At 35.6% G+C, this 6,327-nt stretch overlaps 1 long non-coding RNA gene across 1 annotated transcript in view; it reads right to left on the reverse strand.

Annotated features, from left to right (window-relative positions):
• LOC110267997 overlaps positions 859 to 6,327 on the reverse strand; it is a 17,307-nt gene continuing 11,838 nt past the window's right edge. The window contains exon 3 of the long non-coding RNA XR_002355996.1: positions 859 to 1,346. This is a non-coding gene — a long non-coding RNA (uncharacterized LOC110267997). The remainder of the gene's footprint in view (positions 1,347 to 6,327) is intronic.

The following is a 6,327-nucleotide window of genomic DNA, read 5'->3' on the forward strand; positions in this document are numbered from 1 at the left end:
ATGAAGACCTGATATGTCATTGTGGGTTGAAGACATTGATTAAGAAATCTGAAACTTCAGAGAACCTAGATAGATTGTTTCATACATGTCCAAGATACCAAGTGAGTTGTTCTCATAAATTCCTTTATCTTTAACATCCTTACTAGTTGTGGGGGTTTTCAATTATAAGATTCCTTAAATTTCTGTAGAAGGGCAGCCATTGCAACTTCTTCAAGTGGATTGATGAAGATGAATATGACAGAGAAAATGGAGATGCAAAAATTAATGTGGAAGTAGAGAGCAATCATGATGAGTGAAAAGTAAACAATTCATGGAGAATGGAGAGTTTGGAAGCAAAAGTGAGATTTGCAAGAATGCTAATGACATTTATGTTCATTGGATTGATAATTGTGATTTTAGTTGTGGGATTAATTTGCACATTTTTTATTTCAAGTGATAGTGTAATTAATTTGTATTTAGGCATGTAATTTGGTATGAACAAGAACTAGAAGATATGTCTTATCGTATTCAATTTAGCCTTTAATTGAGCAACTTGTTTTTCTAAATTTTATTTTAGCAATGTTATCCTTTAAATTGTAACCTGGTTAATTGAACTTCAAAATAATGGTTGAACTTAACACTTTATGAAATCAGTAAACACATTACACAATTGTACCTAATGACACAAGATTATAATGATATGTAGAAAAACAAAATATTTCCATATATTGAAACTGAAATAGCAACATTGTTTGATCATAATTTTCTGATCGATATCCAAAAAACTAACCATATTAATGTAATCAAAGGGCTAAACCAAAACATAAGGGACTTAACATTGAAACCACCCACAATGTTTTTAATGGAAATAAGAGAGCCCTATACAAAAAATATATCACTAGTCCTAATCACATAATGTTCAGATATCAGCATCAAGTAAGCTTATCCTTTTTCCTAGGAGGTTTGAATCCTGGAGTAGGAACAAACGTCATAAAATCTGCAAGTACAGCTACTTCTTACACACGCCCTCCACCAGTTGTGGTTCTGAAACCCCATGCTCAAAGTATATGTTAATAACATTGTTATTCCTCCTACAAGACTTGATCATCGCAATCAAATCAGCATCAACGTCTAACTTCTTTAAGCGAAACTCTAGAGACAATCAGAGAACCTTCCAAACGCAGTTGTTCGCCTCATACCCTAACTCCTTATAATACCCCTTCACAAAAAAAATATCTACTGTATCTGCCTCAATATATATCCATTAACACTTCCGTGTGATCTGGTTCATAAATCATTCTTCCCCTTATGTCGGTTTTAAACTTTCCACCGTGGTGAAATACAAATGTCATTGGAGGTCCTTCTATCTACAAAGAAATATAGATAAAACTCAACCTAATCCCAAAATGACAAATAACTATATAATGTACATTATCTTATTACAAGAGTTTTCACAACAACAAAAAAAAGTTTAACTCATTAGTAATAGCATACAAGGAAAATTAGCATTCATATCCTCTAAGAGTATTATCTAAGTAATATCAGACAAGTAATATCATACAAGTAAACTTATTAGCCAAGGTTTGTTTTTCATGCTACTTAGAATGTGAACAATTTTTTATCTCCATTTTTTTATCTCATGACAATGCATGATCTTATTCTTGGGAAGCAGACCAATACAGGTAATTGGAGAAAAATTGCATGATCTTTTGTAAACGTAATTTTAAATTCAGAAAAATTAACATTTATAATTTAGAGTACGTATTTGGAATACATATTTGGAGTACGTATTTGGAAACAATTCATTTTGTTTACTCTGTTTTTAAAAATGTAGCCTAATGCATGTTTATCTCCACCGATCACAGTTCGCAAACCCTAACCAAATTTCAAAAATAATAATGCTAAACTATAAACCACCTATAAATTCGAGCTTAAACACATTCAAAATGAGTTTATTAACCACAACAAACCCATCTCCATAAAAATGAAAAAAAAATAGAGATACCTGCATCATTGCAAACCAAATCACTAGGGCACAAATAACACCCAGGCAAAATCGAACAACATTTCATCCAAGTAAAATAACACTATCAGGATCTGATTCTCTCTTTTGCAATCAAATATAGCATATATGTTACAAAAAAAAACATTTTTCATATCTTGTAGTAGCGTCGACAATGCTGCCTTCCTTCCTATCTTGCTTGCAAAATCCAAACATACTGTCGCTAGAGAACACAAGCGACACCGGCCGTATGATCGTGCTTCGGATTCCAGTCTCAGTCGTCTTCCATGGAGCTTTGTTGCTATGTTCACAGAGCAATGACGAACAAGGAGTTTCTTTTTACTTAATGTGAATAGGAGTGTGTTTGAAGTGGGAGGAGTTACGCGTTTTGGCTTCCTACCCACTCTATACAACGTCGTTTCTCCTTTGGTTTCTCACACACTTAAAACGGCATCGTTTCTCCTCTGGCTCCTTACACACTTAAAACGGCGTCATTTTTATAGCTGACATGTATTCCTAACTTGCCATGTCAGCTTCCTTTAACGGCGCTAGCGAAAGAGTTGACGGAAGGACTAACGTGACTAACCAAATCTTTCCGAGATAATTTTGATTAAAAAAATCTTTTGGGGAGCAAATTGAAAATCGCGTGATCTTTTAGGGACCATTTTGACTATTTACTCTAAAAACTATAACTCCTTAAGAGACATGCATGGATCTGTCCAAAAATTATTGCAATGTATTCCTTTGACACTTTTTAATTTAGATATGGAAGCGGAAATGGGTAGAACGTAGTTATGGAGTGTATGGGTGTTTTACGCGGGTGTGGTATCAGGATCGAAGAAATCGGACGGTCCGAATTCAAGGTAAGTAATCAGACGGTCTGATTTAAGGTGCACAAATCGGACCGTCCGATTTGTGTCCTCCCTGCCACGTGTCGAGCATGCGTCTCTCCCTGGAACGGTGATCCCCTTATACCAACATACCGCTCTCTTGAAAAAAAATAAAGAAGCAGAAATATAAAGATGTTGATCGTCCTAAACTTCATATTATCAATTATCTCTGCCATTTAATCAAATTTTTTTGGTATTTTTAATAATTAATGATTATTGTTAGATATTTAATTAATATATTTTATGTAATTAAATTTACAAATTTTTTAATAATGATAGTTAAATAATTGGTAGGTTAGTTGTATTTATGCATACATGCTAGTTACTAAATTAGCTAATTAATAGTAAGTTTAGTATTAGTTTAATAAATTAGTTACTATGATTATAAAATTATTAACTTTTAGTAGTAAATTAGTTATTATTAATTATTTGACTAATAGTTTGCTATGTTTTTGTAGAGTTCATGGAATTTGACATGTAACCACCTACTGTTTTCGGATCTGTACAATCAAAATGTGGAGGAGCATTTACAGTTTACTGATTTTTATCATTTTTTTTAGATTGGAACAGTTCAATGTCAGAAAGCACTGGTAAATGCTCTAGTCGAGAGGTCGCACCCAGACACACACATTTTACCTTCCAATTGGTGAATGTGCTGTGACAATGGAAGATGTGGCTGTTATTCTTGGTCTTCCGACAAACGATCTTCTAGTGACAGGAGTGACTATGAGTAGTCATGAAACTTTAGAGACTGAGTGTTTGCACCAATTTAGGGTTGAACTTTGTCAATAATGAACTTCGACATACTCAACATTACCTATATTGACAACAAGCTTTTGCAGGTACGCTATCTTGAACTTTCTCAAAAATTTAACTCTATATGCCTGATGCAAAACATGTGAAAAGTTCTAGGAGACAACCAAGCTCCGTTACTACGGGCAACAGCTGCATTGATCAATTCGTGTCGGTCAGAGATCAGTCCTATACCATCCTAAGTCACCACATGTTGTCGCAAGTTACTAAGAAAAAAGTGTCACGCATCAGAAGTCTCTTCCTCCACAATGGCAAATGCAATTGGGATGATATTGTTGTTACCATCCTGTGAAACTGCAATCAACAAACAACCCTTATACTTTCTATACAAGTGGGTCCCATCTACCAGGATAACTGGTTTGCAATGTCTAAATGCTCTAATGCAGGGGTAATAACTCTAGAAGACTCGATGTAATATCCGGATATTAGTTACTAAGTCATCGCCTTGATATGCAGGAATAGTTTCAAAATGGACGACTACTGATGGCTCCTTATGACACATGGCCTCAAATCATATGGGCAAAGTTTCGTACGAAGCTTTCCAAACTCCAAATATTTTTTCTAGTGACATTTTCTTAGCCAACCATGCTTTCCGATAGCTGATGGTGTAATTAAACTTTGACTGCACTTCTGCAATAACTGATTTCACCTTTATCGATGGGTCAGCCTCTACCAATGGCTTTATTGCTTCTGCAATTGTGTTCGAATCCAGCTTCGAATGATCCTGAAAAATGGCAGCTCTGGTACAAGTGTGACTACTATTATACCTCCTTATAACCTAATAGTATTTTCTGCGGATCATGGTAACCCTGATCAGCCAATCACAACCTGACTCATACGGTGTACACTTGGCATAAAATGTCAACGATTTCGACTCATAGACCCGGTAGTCTACACCTCTTTAGATGGTATAATCTTTTATCGCCATAATAACAGCTTCCTTGAAACTGAATTCCATTCCCATGGCAAATTCACCATCTACCATAATAGGAATTTCTACACGACACAGCCACATCATAAATATTTAATAAACAAATATTTCATGAGTGAAACTAAAACTAAAATCTATCTATAACTATTTGGTCCATCGATCAATATAAATTATAACAAAATTCTAATCCTTCTTATAAATATAGGCAATTACGTACCTGCATTCATATATTCAGAAAATTTCAGAGCATGTATGGCCTCTAAATCCAAAGCTTGCATGAAAGATGGCTCATCAAACGGATGTTCGTTTGCCAGTGTATTTGCCACGTCTGTCACATTTGTCTCTATAGTGTCGTCACCTTGATCTTCATCTCCATCTGGACCAACAACTTCGTAATTGCTTTCAAACTCTTCCTCACTGTCACTATTGTAATCTTCCCGTTCAATATTTCGGTTGGCTTCAGATTGTTCGAACTCAATATACAACTCAATGAACGACATCTGAGCGCAACTTTCAATATACATTGAAAACATCTCTTGCATGCTCGCTTCATCAGTTATATATTTGGTTTAAAATTTAACGAATCCACCAAATACCAGTATAGGATACCTGTATAAAATATATGATATTTTCCTTGACATTTCAGAATCTATCTTCTCACAAAACCTACCTTTTAGTTCTTCGAATGAGATTGTGAATGGAATAACAATATCTAACGAATTTTCACAAACAAATTTCACTCCTTTAGATGTTTGTAACAAAATCTGACCAAAATAATATACTTTTAATAGAACTCTATGATGAGCGGATAATTTATACGCTTTTTGGCATTGTTTTTAGTATGTTTTTAGTAGGATCTAGTCACTTTTAGGGATGTTTTCATTAGTTTTTATGTTAAATTCACATTTCTGGACTTTACTATGAGTTTGTGTGTTTTTCTGTGATTTCAGGTATTTTCTGGCTGAAATTGAGGGACTTGAGCAGAAATCAGATTCAGAGGTTGAAAAAGGACTGCTGATGCTGTTGGATTCTGACCTCCCTGCACTCTAAGTGGATTTTCTGGAGCTACAGAACTCGAAATGGCACGCTTCCAATTGCGTTGGAAAGTAGACATCCAGGGCTTTCCAGCAATATATAATAGTCCATACTTTGGCTAAGAATAGGCGACGTAAACTGGCGTTCAACGCCAGCTCTCTGCCCAATTCTGGCGTCCAGCGCCAGAAAAGGATCCAAAACCAGAGTTGAACGCCCAAACTGGCACAAATACTGGCGTTCAACTCCACAAATGGCCTCTGCACGTGCAACACTCAGTCTCAGCCCAAACACACACCAAGTGGGCCCCGGAAGTGGATTTATGCATCAACTACTTACTTCTGTAAACCCTAGTAGCTAGATTATTATAAATAGGACCTCTTACTATTGTATTAGGCATATTTGGTCTCAGTTTTAATCCATTGTTCATCTTAGGAGACTATTGATCACGCTTTAGGGGGCTGGCCATCTCGGCCATGCCTGGACCTTTCACTTATGTATTTTCAATGGTAGAGTTTCTACACTCCATAGATTAAGGTGTGGAGCTCTGCTGTTCCTCAAAGATTAATGCAAAGTACTACTATTTTCTATTCAATTCTTCTTATTTCAATTCTAAGATATCCATTCGCACCCAAGAACGTGATGAAGGTGATGATTATGTGTGACGCTCATCATCCTTC

The sequence above is a fragment of the Arachis ipaensis genome, chromosome B10 (genome assembly GCF_000816755.2).
Source record: "Arachis ipaensis cultivar K30076 chromosome B10, Araip1.1, whole genome shotgun sequence".
NCBI lineage: Eukaryota > Viridiplantae > Streptophyta > Magnoliopsida > Fabales > Fabaceae > Arachis > Arachis ipaensis.